Here is a 21,577-nt window from a genome sequence, read left to right as displayed (position 1 = left end):
CACACACACACACACACTAAAAATTAATGTTCTCTAGGTCTGTGTTAAGGCAAGTCACTGAAGGGTGATCCACATCACCAGTCAGGCAGGGCCAAAGAGGCACTTATCTCACTCTGGCTGGGCAAATGCAAATTAAGTATTGCATGGTTCACAATGGCTGCCTATTTATAGTCTGAGCAAAATGCTAATCAATAGATAACCCCTGCTGGTTTTGTTTTTTCCTCTAACCATGGCTATCTTGTTTTAGGAGTAAGAAAATGAACTTTTGAAACTATACCTAGGGTGCAGAAGAACTCCCAGGTATACCTTCAGTCTGTGAGGACAAGCCACCTGATCTTATGAGAAGGTGTCATAAATATAAAGGGAAGGGTAAACCCCTTTAAAATTCCTCCTGGCCAGAGGAAAAATCCTCTCACCTTTAAAGGGTTAAGAAGCTAGGATAACCTCGCTGGCACCTGACCAAAATGACCAATGAGGAGACAAGATACTTTCAAAAGCTGGGGGGAGGGAAAAACAAAGGGTCTGTCTGTGTGATGCTTTTGCCAGGGACAGAACAGGAATGGAGTCTTAGAACTTAGTAAGTAATCCAGCTAGATTTGCGTTAGATTATGATTTCTTTAAATGGCTGAGAAATTAAGCTGTGCTGAATAGAATGGATATTCCTGTCTGTGTCTCTTTTTGTAACTTAAGGTTTTACCAAGAGGGATTCTCTATGTTTTGAATCTAATTACCCTGTAAGGTATTTACCATCCTGATTTTACAGAGGTGATTCTTTTTATTATTACTTCTTTTTTACTGTTTCTTCTATTAAAATTCTTCTTGTAAGACCTGAATGCTTTTTTCATTGTTCTTAAAATCCAAGTGTTTGGGTTTGTGGTCACCTATGCAAATTGGTGAGGATTTTTACCAAACCTCCCCCAGGAAATGGGGTGCAAGGGTTGGGTGGATTTTGAGGGGAAAGACGTTTCCAAACAACGCTTTCCTAATAAAATAAACCCAGACAAACATTTGGTGGTGGCAGTGGAAGTCCAAGGGCAAAGGGTAAAATAGTTTGTACCTTGGGGAAGTTTTAACCTAAGCTGGTAAAAGTAAGCTTTGGAGGTTTTCATGCAGGTCCCCACATCTGTACCCTAGAGTTCAGAGTGGGGAAGGAACCTTGACAGAAGGGTTCTCAGCCAAGGGTTCTGATTGAGAATGCAGGGGAAAGGAGTTGGGGTAAGCTATCTTGTAGGAGACGGGGGGAATGTCTTGTGAGTTAAGTTAATGCTCTAGAAAAAGTGTGTTATGATTTTATTTTGTATGTAACCATTTGTTTCTACTATTCTTGCTGTCTATCACTTGAATCCCTGTTCTTTGACGATGAACTTATTCTTGTTTTCACTCTTTCTGTGCGCAGATATGTCTAAGTGGTGTGTGTAGTGCAGAGTGGAGATCCTGAGTGGAATGCTGCAAGCTGGCTTGCACTGTTCCTTTGGGAGCAGTGAATCTGGGAGCTTTGTGAGAGGTCAGTGGAACGGGCTGAACACTCCTGAGGGTCGCTTGGCAGACTTGGGAGTTGGTGCGGGCCTATCGCTAACCTGTACGGAGCGAGCGAGGCCTGCGGACTCCTGGAAAGCTGCACTTGTGCTGCCAGTGGCTGGTGGTTTCAGGCAGCTGATCCACAGCAGGCACAGACAAGACTTCCTCCAGGGGCAGAAGGGCACCCCAGAAGGCAGGTGGTGGCGAGGTGCCTCACAACCCGGGGTACCCCGGGAAGCGTCACAGTGGCGTAGTCAGCACGGCATACACCCAGTTTGCTGGTTAGCTATGCATCACGCTCCAGGCACTTAATTAGCAAATACTTTAGACACTAAGAGATTCACAAATGAGAAGGTTGGGAACAGGTACAGGAAAGGTCATGGTTTATTGTTTTCTGTTTATTTTGAGTAGGGAATAGAGCAGCAGAAAAGGCAGGATGAGCAAAGAACCATATGCTAACTATACCAGAAAGTAGTTGGAAGAGTTGTGTACAGAGTGCTGCTTGTTTGCCACCCGAACAAGCGTGGAGGGGTTGAAAGCCCTGGCTGTGGCATATGACAAGCAACATGAAGGGCAGCCAGATTTCCTGAGTGTGCCTACAGACTAGGAAAACCAGCCTGACCCAATTCTTGGTAAGACAGCCATGAAACTGGCTGAGATAGAGGTCCAGAAGATGGCAATAGCAGAAATACAGAACAGGAGCAGGAGGCAGAGAAGCAAAAGTGGGAGGCAGAGGAAGCAGCCCTGGAAGTGGTCCACCAAGAGCACTGGAGCTAGAAGACAAAAAAGTGTGAAACCCGAGAAGCAGAAGCCCTAGAAAAAGCATAAGAGGGATTGCAAGCCCTGGGCAGACGTGCCAAACCTGTGGGAAAAAAGCAAAAATTGGGCTTGTTTTTGGCTTAATTGGCTTGTGAGTTGCGTGTTGGCTAGTTTTTGGCTTGTAGTTTTTTGCTTGTTTGGCTTGTAGCTTGTTGTTTGTTGTAGCTTGCTTCTTTTTTTTGGTTGGCTCCTGCAAGCTGGGGCAAGGGGGGGCAAGGGGCAAGCAGGGGCAAGGCGGGGAGAGAGTCGGGGTGCACAGCGGGCCCACCACAGTCCCAGACTGCACGCCGGGGGGATCTAGGCACATAGACTGTTGGGGTTCTTAGGGATCGGCTTGTTTTGGCCTTGTTCTGAAATGGGATTAGCTTCATTTTTGGCTTATTGTGAAAGTCGGGGTGCTTATTTACAGCATGAAAGTTGGCAACTGTGGCCCTGAGCATGCTGGCCTTACAAAAACTGATCTCTCAGCCTGTGAGTAATCCCTGCCAGGGGATCACACAGCTGGGCCAAGCTGGGCCCAAGCTTCGGAGAGCCTGATTGCACTGAAGAATATCTAACTGCCTTCGAAAGAATATGCAGGGTACATAAAATCCCTGATGGCTAGAGAATGACTGTCCTAATTCCCAAACAGACTGGAGAAGTTTTGCAAGTATTTAACGATGTGGATGGTCAGTGAAGTTATGAAATACGTTTAATTCCAGGAGTCTGTGTTAAAAAGATTACTCCAGAGGCATATTGTCTCTAATTCAGAAACCTCAAAAAGGTTGTTAAGTGAAGTCCTGGGGAGTATGTGCACAAAATGTTGGATTATTTGAGCAAATGGATAAAGAGTAAAGGGGATAAAGACAAGCTGGTCGGTCTGTTTTCTCAGGCGTAGTTCTTTGAGGTTTGCTCTCAGGAAGTGCGAGCGGCTGTGTGGGAGCAGTGGAAGTTCCATCAGTGGAAGCAGCTGCGGCAGCAGCTGACTTGTACCTGACAAGTGAGACTATTTAGGGAGCACAAGTCCCAAAGGGCAGGGCACAATCCTGGCATAAAAGAGAGTTCATTCCAGGGAAAAAGGAGGGAGGAGAGGGAACTAAATCCACACCACCCCAGTTCCAATCACCTCCTCGTAACCCTAATGACTGGACCCCAGACCAAGAGGAAGGCCCAAAAAAGTGTTACTTATGTGGGTCACTTGATCAAATGAAAAGGCAATTCCCTAAGTTTGGGGGTCCAAGTTCAGTCTTCTATCAGTTCAGGTGAATGAAGCTACCCTTGAGTCAGAGGCTTCAATGGTGGCAGAGGAGGTTCTGGTTAACTTTGTCGGGTCTGACAGGTTTCAGAGTAGCAGCCATGTTAGTCTGTATCCGTAAAAAGAACAGGAGGACTTGTGGCACCTTAGAGACTAACAAATTCATTAGAGCATAAGCTTTCATAAGCATCCGATGAAGTGAGCTGTAGCTCATGAAAGCTTATGCTCTAATAAATTTGTTAGTCTCTAAGGTGCCACAAGTACTCCTTTTGTCAGGTCTGTCCACCTGGCGGTAGGTAAATAGTTTATGAAACAGGCCAAGATAATGGTACAGTGTGCCAGGGGTGGCGAGACACTGGTGCTCAGATTTCCCTGCTCAGGAGGGATGTGATTCGGGAGAATGCTATGCTCCCTTGAAGGAGCTGAAACTTCTAGCTTTAGGACAGTATAAAACCACAGTACTTTTGGCTGGCATTGAACTGAAGTGGGAAGGTTTAAGGAGTACTTAAGAAGTTACCACCTAATGTGTTGGCTAGGAAGGGACATACTAGTGCTGCCCAAAGCAGTTAATATTGAGGCCTGTAGTAAAAGGGAATACCTCCCTGAGTTCACAGAGATAACCTCAGAGGAGGGAAAGGCAGCTGAGAGGGAAGGAGAAGCCCCTGTCCCCTTATTAGCAGGGAATGTCCAAAGGAAGGGGGAGGAGAAATCTTCGACCCTGCCAGCGACAGCAAACAGAGTTTGCTGCAGAGCAAAATGCTGACAGTATTCTAGAGAGTATTAGAGAAGCCGTCCACAGTAAGAATCCAGACAGAGAAAGCCAGGGGGAGGTTCTTATAGAGGAGGGCAGGCTGTACTGGGAGGCCCCGGTGAGGAAAAATAGAAGGTCTGGGAAACCCTACAAATAATTAATTGGGCCCTCAAAGCATCATGTGGAGTTAATGTTATTCACCCACGATTGGTCTTTTGCAGGACACTTGGGAAGACAGAGGACATTGAAAGGTTAAAGAACATTTTTTATTGGCCCAGTATTCAAAGAGAGGTAAAGGATCAACGCAGGCCTTGTGACTTATATTAGAAGTGGAAAAGGCCTGTCGGGTATCTCCAGGAGGCACAATGAGGGCAGTGAGAGACCCTGTCTGTGAACCATGGTGTGCTTAAGCCACACAGAAAGTATTGACTCAGGTATCTCATTGGTTCCTTTTGAAAGGCAAATGCCTCGGAGAATGCCTGTGGAAGCAGGTCAGTGCAGCAATCAGCATGGAAGGAGTTAATGGCTGATAAGTCTCTGTATCTCCGACATGTCAATGAGGTGTGAGAGCCCAATAGTGTACTCTCATCTCCCAAATGGGTGGTTGGGATTCCTGATTAGCAGCAAGTTCTTTGGGGAGGTCACATGCAGAGGCACCCTGGCCTGGAGAAATATTTTCCTGTGGTATGTGACATAACACCCCTTTCACTGTAGGTTTGCCGGTGCACATGCTATTGCCACATTTGTGTTCCCATTGTACTAGCTCAGTTTTAACTTCCTGGAGCCCAGTTTGGTGCATCATCTTGAACAGATCTTTTATTAACCCACTACTAGACGTCTAGGTTTAGTGGCCCTCACTGAGGCTTCCCATTGATATTCCGTGATCATATATGAGATGGAATTTGGCCGGTTGTGTGCAAAGATTTTATATTCATTATTCAAAGAAATTTCTCCTGAATTTTGTTTGTTTTAAAGCAGCTGCTCAAAGTCTGAACTCCAAACTTCAGGTTTTATAGTTTAGAGGTGATTAATGGAATAAGTCACCTGGTATTGTTTCCCTGCCAAATATATGAATGTAGTTATAACCTTGTGCAAATGCTTATGGAAAGAGAACTTAAAATCCGTGAGTGTTTGAGTGTGTGTGTGTAAAATTTGCTTTCTGCTGCCATTAGTGCTAATTAAACAGTGGTGTGAATGTTTGCAGGAAGGGAACACAAGGGATGTGAGAATATTCATGGAACTTTTTATTTAGTATTCACACAGTTCTTACTGTGTGTAATGGCAAATATACATTGGGAGTTTGTAGGCTTATCGTGCACTGGGGGGCAGTGAACTGGCCTTTGTGTAGGTAAATATCAAATGGCTGGCTACACCATTGGATCTAATGATTTTGCTACAAGTGTGCGAATACACTCTCCACTCTAACTCCAGCAGTTCTACCACTCTGGTAGATTTGGGATGAAGACTGCGAAATCTGGTTGAATGAAGGAATGCTGCAGTCATCATTTAAGTGTTGTGAGAAATGGGTTAACATTGAAGTTAGACTTCAATATGAGCATTAAAAAACACGGGGAATGTAGCAATAGTGTCTGATCCAAGCTGGCCATGGTGTAGACTAGTACTGCACTGAAGTTTATTGACCTGACTTGTTTTACAAGTGTGCTGACTTTTGCACTAGAACCATGATCTTCTATCAGCCAGCTCATGGGACATCTGTTTGATCAGAAAATGGGCAATGATATATCAGCTGATTCAGATTGGCTTGTGCCTCACACACCCCTTGTTACTCCGACAAATGACTAGGTCTGATTGAGATGGGCTGTCCAAAATAGCTTTTACAAAACCTTGGCTCTGGGCCCTGCTGGTGTCCGTGATAATGAGGAACACTGATGCATATGCTTGTTACGCATTCCCTTGTCTATTTAACCTATTGGGAAGGAACACTAGTGTAATCTGAAACAATACAGCATAGCCTATGTTATTTTAAAAAATAGATCACCTAATTCTCTTTGTATTTGATTTTATCCGTGTTTTGCCAATGTTACTGTCTGGCCCTTGAGCAATGGTATGTAGCAACTCCAAGAGGAATTCTAAGGATCCTCCAACCTTTCAAGAAGTCCCTTCCCTTATGCCTCTAATTCGTCTCTTTTTAGATTGCAGTGAATGCAGCACTCAACATCTGGCATGAAGGATGAATGAACGGCCTTCGCCAAGGCAGACTGGGTGACAAGAGTTGCTTGGGAAGAACTGAGTGCCACTACTCCCACCATCTCCTCCCAATGGCTGACAAGCCTCCTTTGCTATGGGCTGCGAGTAAGAGACCTGAAGCTATTCCAGAACTCATGCCTTGTCACTGTGGCGCTCTTGCTGCTAATCCCTCCAGCTAGCTGGCTGACCTTCAGCTTTCTCATGCCGTTATCTGTTGCGTAATGAACTAGAATCAGGTAGGTAACTTTGGTTTTAACTATTACAAAAAGCAAACATGCATTTTGAAAGCAGCTGTTTGTAACAGTGCGTCAGTCCCTAATAGAGTATTCGGGGTCACTCTAGACTAGCTGGCTTGGATAAAATAAGAAATGATCCAAAACCTCAAATGGAATCTTCAGAAAAAGTGTAATTCCTGTATTGATATTTGTCCTTTCTAATTTTGGCTGGGACTGGAAATGCAAGCCAGTTTTCGTAAGTTTTCCAGCTAGATCTCTAAAATGATCTGTTTCCAATATGTGCAGCCAGACATTTGATTATCTGAACCAAAGCTCTGAATCTTCTGAGGTTTGCACAGCCTGTGTAACAATGAAGGCAGAAATCTTTTTATATTACAGGATTCTTATCCTAATATATAAATATTATCTCACTGATGCTTCAAATGATGCTACTGGTTTGGAACGAAAGGTATGTGTCATTCAGATATTTTTTGCCTTCCTATTTTATGAGGACCATTAATTGGGAATGGATTTGCAAGAGTACTTTTATTTCATTCTTCCCTTTTGGTCTTGTCTACCCTGGGTATATTCCCTGATTACATCCACTGAGTTCCATTCACCAGTTTAATAGCACTGGGGCCAATTGCAAGAATAGCCAGCCAAAATTTCTCTTTGCCCCAGGTGGGCTTACCCCAGTTTTAAGCAATGATAAGCTGCACCTTTGCAAATTGTGGCTTAGTGTGTCTACAGATGGGGTGCCCATTGGTGGCCACCAATGCCTGTAATCAGGGCAAATCCCTAGTATAGACAAGACCTTAGTTTTTCAGGTGGGCGGGCCCCTCAGGGCATTGTTGTGTACTTGTTGATTATATGGGCATTATATTCATCAACCACCTTTCTGCTTTCTATTCTCACCCTTTTAGGCTCCAACCACTGCCTATGCCCTTCAGTAAGAAGGGTGGAATACTGCAATGTCTCATAACTATGGTTTCAGCAAGCAAGTGTGAAAATGTCATTAGAAAGACTTCTCTGCAACAAGATGGCTGCATAGAGAACTGTGGGAGTCGGAAGGTTCCCGGAAATATTTTGTGAGCAGCGCTATGGCATAGATTTATGTAGGATAGCTCCTGTGTCTAACACACCCACCACCACCACCATGATCTGAGCCTCCTAGGCTTCCTTTGGACGAGTTCTAGCAAAAGCTGACAACTGTGCTGTTTCGTGGAAACTTGTGAGGTTTAGAAATTTGTTTTCCTTCCATATTGGAACAAAATCAAACCCTTTAGAACATTGTCACAGAAATGGAATTGTGTCAAAATGTCTGGTTTTGGATCAAAACCTGAGCTATTTGAGAAGTAAATTTGCATGAGTGCATGCTCTTTCTCCCTCTTTCTCGTCGAAACCCATTTGTCTCTGTGAAACAGCATATTTCGCCAAACTTTCATTTAGTCAAAAATGTCCCGACCAGTTCTAGTTCTTGCTGTTCCTACGTCTGCTTTGCTGTGTAGTGCCACTGACGTGGCAAAAAAGCTCTCAGGCTATTAGTGCATGATTTAATAAATATCCACATTAGACAAAACAACTATTTATTTTGCATACAAACAAACATACAATGGCATACTTTCCTCCCCTCCCCTCCAGCCAGTACTCCCATTCCATAAATGTGAGCGGTAAAAGCCCGCCCCAGATCATCGGAGAGTGCAACAATGTTACACAAGCAGTTTTTTTCCCAAGTTTTCTAAATGTTTTCCAACTTCTATTACATACTATTGTCTCCATGCTGTGAACTCTTGCCAAAACTCCCCCAACAGCATTCTTCACTGACTTTGCAAATCTTTTAGACCGCAAACAAACCTTTTAAAGAGTCATTGATTTCTGCAAGAAAGCATTTATGTTTATTATATATGAAATAAAAACAACTAGAATGCACATTTTACAACTCACAGATCTCCAGTGAAAGCCATAAAGAAAAACTCCTGTGACAGCTCAGAATTTTATTCTCTTCTATGCATTTAAATTTGGGAATAATACTTCTTACCTTCCAGAGCAACTGGGACACCCCTCTGTGTATTGAGCAGTTTTAGTTGCTACCAACTCAACATAACTTCACCTACACCTGGGAAGCACTGAACCTCAGCTGACTTAATTCTTTATTACTTCTCCATTTGCCAGTTGTCCCCTTGCTTTTCTACGGTATAGCTCTTCTATATTTCTGTATGGTAAGGTCACCACTTTATACAACTTGCAACGTACTGTTCTAGTGTTTGCTATTTGTCTTTTGACCCTCCTCCTATTTGTTGATGGCATTCTAAGCGTAGACATATAATCTAGTGGCTAAAGCACCAGGACTGGTGTCGCTAGATTTGGGTTCTATTCCTGACCGTGAAACAGGGTTGCTGTGTAATTTTGTGCAAGCAGGTGAGTGATGTAGGCCCGTATCTTCAAAAATTGTCTCTGATTTTGGCATTTTTGGGCCCTCTGCTGGTTCCTACTCTCTCTCAGAACAGTGCAGATCCCTTGACTCCTGTGCAGTTGCTCCTGATTTACACTGGGGTTCAGGAGAATTGGGCACCCAGCCTCCGATTTCCCATTGACTTCGAGTGGAGTTCCTGGTGAGCAGAATTTCTGAAAATGTGAATTTATGTGTCTCATGTTGGGCTCCCAGGACTGAGGCATCCAAAATTAGAGGCTGCTCCTGAAAACTTTGGCCTTTCGCTCTCTCTGTGTCAGTTGTTCCAATTGTTTAATGCAAATATTTGAATGGGATGCTCTGAGATCTTTGGGTGCATAAATATATCTTTGCTGCAGAGAAGTGAAATGTGCTCTATAGTAATATGGGACATTCACTGACGTGTTTCAAAGTAAATGTCTAAACAGTTCCCCACATTATTTTTTCACACCTGTTACATGGTAGCTTAAAAAGCCCTTCTCGACATTCCTAAATGTTGAAATTCTGAGATGCACTGAACAACTCTAACCATTTAGCTCAGGGGATGCATTGACTGTTCAGAAGAAATAATACACATGTTGTAAGACAGCTGGTCTATCTGTTTTATGGCTTTTCTGAGCAAAGTTGACAAATAGATCTTATGCCTTCCCTGTCAGAGAGTGATCAATTTGCTGTCACATTCCTTTAGTAATCTCGGAATTTTGTTCCACCCACGTTGATGATGGTATCACAATGCACTTCCTTGTACTGAGTAAGGGACTGCCTCCTCAGGACATGTGAATTTGCCAAATTTAGAATTGATTGTATTAAATAAGCCAAATTGACTTTTCCATGTCTATTCAGCTCTGCGTATTAAACTCAGTTGACTCTTAGGATATATCTACACTGCAGTTAGACACCCGCAGCTGGCTTGTGCCAGCTGACTTGGGCTCACGGAGCTTGGGCTGCAGGGCTGTTCAACTGCAGTCTAGACTTTGGGGAGAGGGCTGCAGCCCAAGCCCTGGGACCCTCCCACCTTGCAAGGCCCTAGATCCTGGGCTCCAGCCCAAGCCTGGACGTCTACACTGCAATTAAACAGCCCTGCAGTCTGAGCCCTGTGAGCACGAGTCAGCTAGCATGGCCAGTTGTGGGATTTTAATTGCAGTGTAGACATACCCTCCGACATATTGCTCCATGATCACATACCGAATGAAGAGATCGGAAGGCGTACAGAGGTGACCAATGCAGTGCCGGCGATGTATGACACAAAGCGAAGATGGGCGGGTCCTGTAGTCCGCAGGCAAGACAATCGGTGGACAACCCGAATCAGGGACTGGATCGCCAGAGACTACAAGTGACCGCTGGGCAGACTGAAAACGCGCTGGCCCGACCCCGTGACAAAGCTCTTTGGCCAGAAATGGAAAGAACGTGCTCACAACAAAATAGAATGGTGTAGCATTGACTTGCATTTGTGGAAGGATGGATAAGGGCAAGGCGGACAAAGGTGACATACCCATAAATGCTGATTCCCCTCTCATTTATAGCAGCTTTACACCAGTGTAACTCCATTCACTTCAGTGGTGTTACTCCTGATTTGCACTGGTGTAAGGGAGAGGACACCCAGACCCCCTAATCTCCTGTGATTTTTTTTCTTTGGATCAGAGTCTATTACCATGCACACAACAAATAACACTTTACTACCTGTCAGTAAAATCATGTAGCCTATACTTCATTTAAATCTGTATACTGACAACATAATGTTGTCAGAGAACCAGCACAAGGGGAAATAAACAGGAAAAAGCCTGTGGAACCAATCTTTAGCTGGTGTAAATGGTCATAGCTCCATTATGGAGCTAAGTCAATTTACACGAGCTGAGGATCCGCCTCTGCGTTTCTGTTGCTTCCCCACCCCCCATTTATTTATGGTTCAGGGGGCTTTTAATTAGGATTTTAGAAAAATTGCCAGTTGCTTTAATGGTTTTTTATTTATCTGACTCACCAACAACCTCATTGACTGGCAGTTCTTCTTTCTGAGTGTGCATTTCATAACTCTGATATGTCAAGTTAGCCGGAGATATAAACTGCCAATTTGCTTAAGTATTTTTCCATGTTGGTGTTGACAGTTAATAAGAATTGATATATTGCGCTGCTTTCCTCCAGAGTCTACTCTCTCCTTTCATACTAATAGGGAATTCGATGCGCTCACTGAATGGAGAATATTTCCTCTTATAAATAATTGGTCTCTCCTTTCTGAAGCAGGCAGTGCACGTTCAAAATAGAGAGGCTGAGAGAGAAACAGTAGCAGTGTTAGGCAGCTTCCAGTGGAGGCAATTGCACCCACAGAAATCAGGCCTGGATTAACCAATGTGCACTGTGTACACTTGCACAGCCCCTCCCCGCTCATCTCAAGGTTGTCCTCACCTCCCCTTTGTTATGACAGAGGGTGCCTGGGACAAATTTGAGTGAGTGGCATTGTGACCTGGCGCACGGGTTGCAGCGCCACTCAGGTTTGTCTTGGCTGTCCCTCCGTCACGGTGGAGGAGCAGCGGGGCCAAACCCGAGTGATGCTGTCACCCTGTGCACCAAGTTGCAATGCCTGGAGCAGGAAGCTGGGCCCAGTCCCATGGGATAGGACCTGCCACAGTGTGGTGTGTGCGGGGCTGGCTCACTTTCCAGCCCCTCCACCTGGGACATCCCCCTCCACACCAGGCCAGGATTAGGGTTGCGGTGCCAGGGCTAGGTTGCTGCTGTGCGTGGTTGGTGCCCCCTCGATGGTGTGTGGAGGAGGTGGTGATGTGCATCCACTGACCTGGGAGGCTACATCTGCCCCTGGAGAGGAGAGAGACATATTCTAACATCAGCTTAATTCCTTACAGTTCTCTGAATGAATAATTACTATTATTATATTTATTATTTATTATTAGTATTATCATAGTGCCAAGCAGTCCTTGTCATGGACCAGGACCCCGCTGTGCTCGGTGCTGTACAAGAACAAAAAAATGATCCCTGCCCCAGAGAGCTTACAAACTAAATATAAGACAAAGGTCAACACGTGGGGGAGCACAAAGAAATAACACGACGATACTGGTTAGGAATATTGGTCAATTTTCAACACTTCACCACCACCATTTTGTTCTGGCAAAAGGAGACGGTTTCCTTCTGAGCTTGCCATTATGTTCAGAAATCTATTTTGTGACTAATATTATCCCCAGCTCGACCAGAGACATTTAGAAAGTCAACATGTCATTGATATGCAGAAAAGCATAAATGACAAATGGATCCCTGGGCTTTGTAGGACTCCTGTCGATGCTGGTGTAAAAGAGGAGATTCTTTAACAGCTCATGGAACATAAGGATTCTTTTTTCTGGCTGTTATTCACACCCCTTGGCCTCTCTTTGCTAATGTTTAACAGGAGTCTATCGATTACAACAGCCAGTGAGCACTGTAAATGGGAACTGAAGGTTATATTTTTGGCCCACAGCTGGTATATGCACACACAGAAAGTGGAAGTTACATATTTCACAAACCAATATTACCGTGGGACAAATTCCCAGTCATGTAGCTGGCTGGGAGAAAAAGGGGGTGTCATTTTATCTAGATACAGAGTGGACTCCACTGCTGTAGAGTCACAAGTGTCACTGGTGTTAGCCTCACGACATCAGAGGTGAAAATTCACTTGCATGCACATTGTGTCTGTCAGCAGCCACCTGATTAGCCTGCTGCACCAGTAGGGCAGCCTCCCAACCCCCTTTGGCCAGGCTGCCAGAAAGTTCACCCTCCCTGGCTCATTGCCAGCTCCCAGAGCCCTTGGTGGCCACCTGACTTAATTCACAACTCACCTCAAAAGCATATAGAAAGCACATCTGTGTCACCTCCCTCCCTATAGCAAGGTAGCAATTTAGAATCTATGCCTGCTGAGGATCCCAATATGTGGGGTCTGCCTTCACCTACAAGGTCGAGGTGCTGCTGGTGCATTTTTTCCTCTTCAAGTTCATGTTGCAGCTTTTCTCAAACTGCAGGTTTCCTCCACAAGCTGGTCTCTTCAGCTGCTGCGGAAAAAGTGAACTCGGACTGGACGAGTTCTATCAGCTTCTTCCCTGTTTCCCTTGAGGCACTCATCCCCAGGATCCCTCAATTCTGCTGTTCCATTCTGGCCTCCAGCAACTTTGACTCTGGTACCCCATCGGTGATCTGGATGCTTCTCTTGAGTGCCCTCCCAAACCTGGAATATCATTTCTTTTCTTGTCCTCAGAATACAGCAGGTTGACCTGCTGTGCCTTTGTCAGCTCTTGAGAGGTTAGCTGTGTCTGCATAACTGCACCAGCTGCCTTCTCTTGAGTTGCTCATAACTCATCTTTCCTGCCTGTCTTTTCTCTACCTTCTCCCTAGAAAAGAACACTGGACTGTTTTGCTCTTGCTCTTCCGTCTACAATACTTACTTTCCCTGCTGTTGGCACTTGTTGGAATCTCACAACTGTCACAGTTACTGGGCTAACTGCACCTCTGACATTTCCAACCCATGTCTAACTTGCTTGTCTCTTCATGTGCATTTCCCTCAGGCCTTGAGTCATCACCTCTCTTTCCAGGTGCAATTACATGATTTGACCGCTTCTGACTGTGCTTTGGGCTACAGTCCCCTGGTACTAACTGTGGTTAGCTCAGCCAGTTCGACTGAAGCTTAGAACCTGGAGTTCTGTTCCCTCTGAGAGCAGTGCCAGTGGTAGCAGGTGACCAAACAACGTTCCCAAAGCAAATATTCTTTATTTAGAACCACACCATTTACCATTCCCTGGATCCCAACTTCTTCAGACTCCCTCCACAGAGCCTCTTTCTGTGCCAGCCTGTCCCTCCAGACTGCCCCTGCCAGCTGACACCCCCTTCTACTATGGAGAGCACCTTACCTGTGGTTGATCTCAAAGTTCCCAGCCTAGCAAAACAGCTGTGTGATTTTAGGCCGGAGCCTGCAAGAAAGCCATTGTCCTGTAATTGCCTTCCCCCCTCCCCCCCAGTGTTTGCTGGGATGCTGCTCATTACAGCTATTGTGGTGCTTTCCTATTTTTTCTTCCCATAGCCTCACATTAAGCTAGATCAATGCAGTGATACAGGAAAGTCTTATAACTGAACTTACAATCACTTCACCTCACTGGCCTGATCACACACAGTGTTCATAAAATTATTACATATCGTAGGGTTGCCAGGTGTCCGGTTTTCAGCCGGAACACCTGGTCGAAAAGGGACCTTCCCCAGCCCGGTGAAAATGAGCGAGTGAGTGAGGGTGGGGGAGAGCGAGCGATGGAGGGAGGGGGGATGGCGCAAGGGGGCCGGGGCCTCGGAGAAGGGGCAGGGCAAGAGTGTTCGGTTTTGTTCGGTTAGAAAGTTGGCAACCAGTATTAGAGCATTACCTAGCAGCTCCACATCCATCACAAATGCCTTCCTTTCTCTAGTCCTATTTTGTGTGGCAATCATGTCCTAACTGGAGGTATTTACACTGTCCTTCTCTTGACTGAAGACCTACAGTCAGAAGCCAAATAGCTAATATTGGATAACTGCTTGTTAAAACTACTCGGTCTGCTGTCCTACTGATGTCTTTTAGTACTCTGCACTGCGAGTACCTCACCGCATGAAAATATCTGAAGTTGAACTTCTTTGAAGGTGTTTGGAATGTGGCTTGGCTCTCTAGTATTGGCTTTTGGGTTATCTTCCCTATTGCTCTGCAACAGAGCAGTCACCAGCTATTCTTAAAGAAGCAGTTTTTTTTTTTCCTAACAAGTTCTTACTTTTACTTCTTCTGCCTCTTACAGGCCAAGATTTCAAAAGTGACTATTGATTTTGGATGCCTGACCTGAGTCACCTTAAAAGGGCCAGAGTTTTTTCAGAAAAGTCCTGAGTGTCCAACCTCTGAAAAATTAAGCCCCTTTGAGATGTCTCAAGTTGGGCACCCAAAACCACTAGCCACTTTTGAAAGTCTTGGCCCTGCTCTAACTGGGCCAGTACTTGCACTTTCCTACATTAACTATGAACATCTATAGTAGAACCTCAGAATTACGAACACCAGAATTATGAACTGACCGGTCAACCACACACCTCATTTGGAACTGGAAGTACACAATCAGGCAGCAGCAGAGACAAAAATTAAACAACCAGCCAACCAAATACAGCACAGTACCATGTTAAAGGTAAACTACTAAAAAAATAAAGGGAAATTTAAAAAAAAAGTTTTGACAAGGTAAGGAAACTCTTTCTGTGCTTGTTTCATTTAAATTAAGATGGTTAAAAGCAGCATTTTTCTTCTGCATAGTAGAGTTTCCAAGCTGTATTAAGTCAATGTTCAGTTGTTAACTTTTGAAAGAACAACCATAACGTTTTGTTCAGAGTTACGAACAACCTCCATTTGTGACGTGTTCATAATTCTGAGGTTCTACTGTGTATGACCCTCTTCCTTTATCATAGAATTGCAGAATTACATCATAAGGGATTAAAAAAAAAAAAGACGTATTTGGTCATATAATCAGGAACTACTGCCTCATCTCTCTGCTGACATTTCCAACTCATAGCTAACTTGCTATCCAATGCTTCCCCTGGATCTCTTTCAGTGTCACCGCTTTCCAAGTTTCTCCTTCTTTTTGAATGTTTTGTACAGTATTTCGGATTATTATTGGTTGTATGCGTCAAGCTGAGTCTCAATTTTCTAAAGCCTGCCCTTGTTTGTATCTCTTTGGGCCAAGCCCTCTGCCCCAACGTAACCTCTTCACACTGATCTGGTGGGACGAAAGGGCTGCAAGCTGCCCTAGCAGCATGGCTGGGGGCTCCTCTAGCAAGGGAATCACTGACTAGCCTCTACGGTGCTGCCAACTCCCATGATTTTTTATCCTGAGTCTTGTGATATTTTGTGTTTTTCTTCAAGCCCCATCTGCTGGAGTGAGGTGGTTACATGAGAATCTCAGCTTTCATTCAATAAAAAAACACATGTTTCCAGTTTGAAAACATGACATAAAGGCTCACAAACCAGAAGAACTCTATTTGTACTACTTTTGTAAAATCTCATGATTTTTTCGAGGCCCAACTCATGCTTTTTGAATGTTGGGGGTTGGCAATACCCCATACAGTTGGCAGAGCTGACTCCACATCACCACCTTCTATCGTCCCTGGGATAGGGTGGATGTGCCCGAGTATTGCCTGGAAGACGACTGTGCTCCAGACATACCCAGACAGAGTAACCATCTCTTAGGGTACGTCTACACAAAAAGACCCTGAACCCCCCATGGCAGCGAGTCTCAGAGCCTAGGTCAACAAAACCAGCAGTGTAGATGTTTCTGCTTAGGCCGAAGCTCAGGCTCTGAGACACACCTCTCTCACCGAGTTTCAGAGTCTGAGCTCCAGCCCGAGTAGGAATGTCTACACGGCTAGGCTTAACCTTGTAGCATGAGCCCCATGAGCCTGAGTCAGTTGACCCACTCTCTGAGACTTGCTGCCATGGGGTTTTTTTTCACTGTAGATGTATCCATAGGGTCCATGCCTCCCAGCAGCTGGAGGCTGATTTGGTTCCCAGCATCCACAGAGATCAGGAAACCACAAAGGTGAAGCACAGCTGCTTTAGGCCCTCCCCAACCCCTGAATGCAGATTGGCCAGACCTGAGGATCACAGTCTCTGTGTTCCTTAGTATTTGCAACTTCCTCCAGTTTAGTAGCATCTGGAAAGTTCATCAACGTATGTTATGTACTTCCTCCACCAGAACATTCCTATACATATTGTAACTTAAGACTGCAGCTCGCAGTGTTCTGATTGACTTCAAGGGGAGTTGCATCCATGTAACTAACAGCAGGTCTGAGATCAGTAACTCCAGTTGCAACAGGAAGGAATTCTTTGGCTCTTCCCATCAAGATATCTTAGTCCTTTTGCTTTGTGGCTGTGGAGGTATTACTTGGGAGCATGCAGTCATATAATGAATATAATGGATATGATTCGGTTAGCACTATGCTTTTTTTCAGCAGGTGTCCATTTGATGGCAAGTATGTCAGTGGCATGACCTCAGGCATCAACAGCAGCAGTGACAGTACACATTTATAACTGCATTATTTAAGTCTGCCAAGTATTTTCAGGATACAGGTAGCATAAGGACATCATATGAACCATAGTTGTATTTATGTAATCCAACTTTGATTGAGGAAGGAGAAGAACATACTCTGTTGACAAGAATGCAGCCCCAGGAGTAGTTGTGGACCACTTTCCCTTTCTGAGTTTCCATTATCGTTGACTTTTTTCAGACTTAGACTTTGTTAGAGATGAATTTCCTAAGGGTATGAGCTGGGAAGATGACATTTCATTGACATACAGGATGTATAAAACGCCAAAGAAAGACTGAGGTACATTACAAGGTTGTTTTGATAGATTATGGAGGTAGCAGAAGTAGCTTGCTGTGATGTAATGAAAAGACAGGAAGTTGTGGTTAAGGCATAGGGTTAGGAATCTGTTCTGTACCCAGCCCTACCACAAACTTCCTGTGTCACTTTGACAATGTGTTTCTAATGTACCTACTAATTTTGGATGCCCAAAAAGGGCCCAATTTTCAGAGATGCTGAAGCCAACAGAAGCTGGGGCTGCTCAGTGGCTCTCAGAATCAGGCCCAAGGTGTGTCAAGGAAGGCACTCAAAATTAACGGGAGCTTTTGAAAATAACAGTCTAAGCATGTGTGTCTGCCTCAGTTTCTCTTTCTGCCTCTTAGTGGTCTTAGGAAAAATGATTTCATTTATGTGTGTAGGATGCTAAGCTACTAAACTGAGGAATCCCATAGAAATGCCTATAAATGACCAAGTTTATTTAAATGTAATGGATGTTCAAGACTTTTCAAATAAAAATAAAAATGTTTCTTTTACATTGTTTCAGGGAAATGTGTGAATTTTCTTTTCAGTACAGCTTGGTTTGAAATGTGTGTGAAATTGGTTTCCAAAGTGTTTGGACTTAAATTTGTAAGAATACTACTTCTACTACTAATAATTACAAAAATTTTGATTCTTCTAACTCAGGTGAGGAGATTTGCTAACGGATCCTCTCTCCCCTCCCTGACCTCACTCAATTCCTGCTGTCTATACACTTCCTCATGCTTCCTGAAATCCACTGATCCTACAACTCCTTCCAGTCACTCTTCAGTGCCAAATACACCAGTGATGGGTTTTCTAAAAGCGCTCAGAATTGACCCTGACCCTAAGGGAGTTTGATCATTGACTTCAATGGGAGCAGAGTTGTGCCATTGCTGAGCCCTTTTGAAAATCCCTCCCCATGCTTCTTAACCAGTGGTTCCCAAACTTCTTCCGCCGCTTGTGCAGGGAAAGCCCCTGGCAGGCCAGGCCGGTTTGTTTATCTGCCGCATCCGCAGGTTCGGCCGATCGCGGCTCCCAGTAGCCACGGTTCGCCGCTCCAGGCCAATGGGAGCTGCTGGAAGTGGTGTGGGCCGAGGGACATACTGGCCGCCGATTCCAGCAGCTCCCATTGGCCTGGAGCAGTGAACTGCGGCCAGTGGGAGCCGTGATTGGCCGAACCTGCGGACGCGGCAGGTAAATAAACCGGCCCGGTCCGGCAGGGGCTTTCCCTGCACAAGTGGCGGAACAAGTCTGGGAACCACTGTTCTAAACCTGCCAAGGCCCACGTGTGGGAGGCAGTGTGTAACACAGATCGCAAACGAGGGACACAAAGTAAAATATTCATGCAGGAAACTTAAAATGCTGTGGTGTCCATTTCTTATAGTATAATATTAATAATGAATTTCTTAAATAGCTGTCTATAATCTCAGTTGAATTATTCTGTATTTCTAATGTAAATAACTGTTGTCAATAAAAATGAGGGGATGCCAAATTTGTGTGGAACACTGGGGCTAAAACAAGTCCAGTCCCTTGACTGGAGGAACGGTTGAGTGGTCCGCCCCCCACTCCCCCAGTACTCACACAGGCCAGCAGGGGCCACCATAACATTCTCACTGTAACAGGCTACGGTTATGTGCACTGTCCCTCTGCCATAGTGATCTTGAAGGGGAGAGGCCAGAAGATTTGTCTCCCTCCTCCCTTCAGGAGGATTCCTCTGTCACTTCTTTCAGGTGGAAACCGTTAGGCACAGAGGCATACTGATTAGTGCATTAGCTCCAAACAAAAGTACTCTTACCATATCTCCCAAATCTATCAGTTCATTACTCTCTCCTCTTAGGTCCACCCCCAGATTCAGCAGTTTTCTTTTCCTTCCCCACTCAAATACATTTATTCTCTCTTCCCCTCAACCCTATGCTGCTTCACCATGGATTTTTATTTCTGTCCCTCTCCCCAGAAGGAACATGAAGGGGCTATGAGGAGGGCTCTTTGCTTGCCTCTCCTCCATGGATGTATGGGGAGGAATCTAGCCTGTTACCAGCTTTTATAGAAGGGATTGATTCTCCAGTGCCTTCTATCATGTATTATTACATAAACGTGCACAAAGTGAGTGGAAAACACGACCCCCGTCCTGATTTAGTAGTGTTTCAAACTAATTTTGCACAGCTGTAGTGGTGAAACAAGGCAGGGGTGAATCAAATTCTCGGGGCCCAATTCTCTGTTGTCCTAACTCTTCCTTTCTTCATTCTGACACCATAAAAGAGATATAAAAGCAATGGAATACCCTGGCATAGGGGGCTTCACAGCCAGCCTACACTTCTCCCCCTTGCAGCTTCCAACATAGAGGGCCTGGCAGGGATGTGCTGTGGGAGTGGGCTGGACCAAACTGCCACTGAAGTCTGGCTACATGAGGATATGGGCATCCTGGACATAAGTTAGTGTACCCTGGAGGCTGCTCTAACTTACGTTGGGGGCTGACCAAGCTCGGAATAGAGGGAGAGTGAAAGAGGTCTTAAAGTCACCTTTGTAGCTCATCCTCCCCTGTTCCTGCGCTGAGTGTATCTCAGAGAGAATGGAGAATTGGGTCCTCTATTTTTATGAGAGTGAGCAAGAGCCCCAATTATGGTGCTTGATCAGTCAACACCAGACTGGCCAATAAGAGCGCAATGTAAGGCAGCATTGGTAGCGGTGGTTTAACTTGATATTTGTTAGTGCTGCTAGTGTGACACCATGGATAAGGCTCGGAGATGCAGGAAAGTGGATGGTAATAGGCACTTGGCCCACAGGCCATAGAATGAATAAGAAGCCCTAGGCTGACTTCTCCTCCCTAATGATAGGTATTGATTTGCCTTTCTCAAATGCCACATACAGGAAGCCAGGATTCTCCTGGACATTTCAGCTCCTCTGGCTTTTTTTTAGTGAATCTTTTAAAGCATCATTAATACTAATTATTCCTGAGCAATGGGAGTGAGCAACCTCATAAAACTGTTGGATCTATACCAGTGTTTACAATTTAGCATGACTGCCTTAAGGCTCAAGATGACTTTTTTCTTCACAACATTGATTGAACTCTGATAAAACACATTTTCCCCTCTATGTACTCTTATCCTGTGAGATGGCTGCTGTATGCATAAATTACACAGTGGGAACTAAATGAAAAGATTTCATACTGATCGTCATGTGCATATTTTAGTTCTCCCTGGTGTTTGCTTTGCCATAATCTCTGCTCTAATACAGCTGTGTACAGTCAGACCTCTCCCCTGTCCCTCAGCATGAAGGATGGCCCTTCTCTTTCAGACAAGCTTGATGTTGTCTTTTATTTTTGTAAATTCTTCCAGAAATGGGGGATTATGAAAAGGAGGTTAGAGAAATTCTACAAAATGAACCCCACATCAAGTTAAATTTCTTCCCCTAATACATTTCTGGTGTCTCTCACTTTTAGTCATAAAGTGTCCCATATTTGGCTGTTGGAAGAGACTGAGGCATAACCATGGCATCCTATGGCTTGAAGGGGCAGGCTGCTGAAGTTCACTACTAACACTTCTTATAATTTATTCAATTAAAATTTGAGTCTAATCTCAAAGACAGTGGGGTCCAGGCTTCTAGAAAGTCACAGGGATGATATTGCAATCCACAAAGCCTGAGTTAGGTCCATATACAATGAATGAGGAGATTTAGAATGTGATCCACAAAATCCAGCATTTTAGGCAGGGAGTCGCAGTGGAGATGAAAGATAATCTAGGCGTGGTCAACCCCTAAACAAATACTTTATCTCAATGTTTAATAAGGGTAATGAGGCGTTTGGGGCCAGTGGCCAGGTAGCTAACGGGAAGAAGGATGTGGAAGTAGAAATTACCAAATGCAAGGTGGAAGCCAGACTCATACATCTTAATGGGACCAAACTGGTGGGTCTAGGAAATCTCCAGCCAAAAAGACTAAAGGAATTACCACATAAAATTGCAAGCCCAATAGCAAGGATTTTTAATCAATCCGTAAACTCAAGGGTTGTACACTATGACTGGAGAATTGCTAATATAGCACCTATATTT

At 44.6% G+C, this 21,577-nt stretch overlaps 1 long non-coding RNA gene across 1 annotated transcript; it reads left to right on the top strand.

The window, feature by feature from the left end:
• Positions 1–521: 521 nt before the first annotated feature.
• LOC122464821 lies at positions 522–8,628 on the top strand. The gene is made up of 4 exons (XR_006289213.1): positions 522–577; positions 1,397–1,504; positions 6,476–6,766; positions 7,669–8,628. It is a non-coding gene; the product is annotated as an uncharacterized LOC122464821 (long non-coding RNA).
• The last annotated feature ends 12,949 nt before the right edge of the window (positions 8,629–21,577 follow it).

Source organism: Chelonia mydas, chromosome 3 (genome assembly GCF_015237465.2).
Source record: "Chelonia mydas isolate rCheMyd1 chromosome 3, rCheMyd1.pri.v2, whole genome shotgun sequence".
NCBI classification, from domain to species: Eukaryota; Metazoa; Chordata; order Testudines; family Cheloniidae; genus Chelonia; species Chelonia mydas.
Note: the sequence above shows the minus strand (reverse complement) of the source record. Positions and strands in the feature narration are given on the sequence as shown.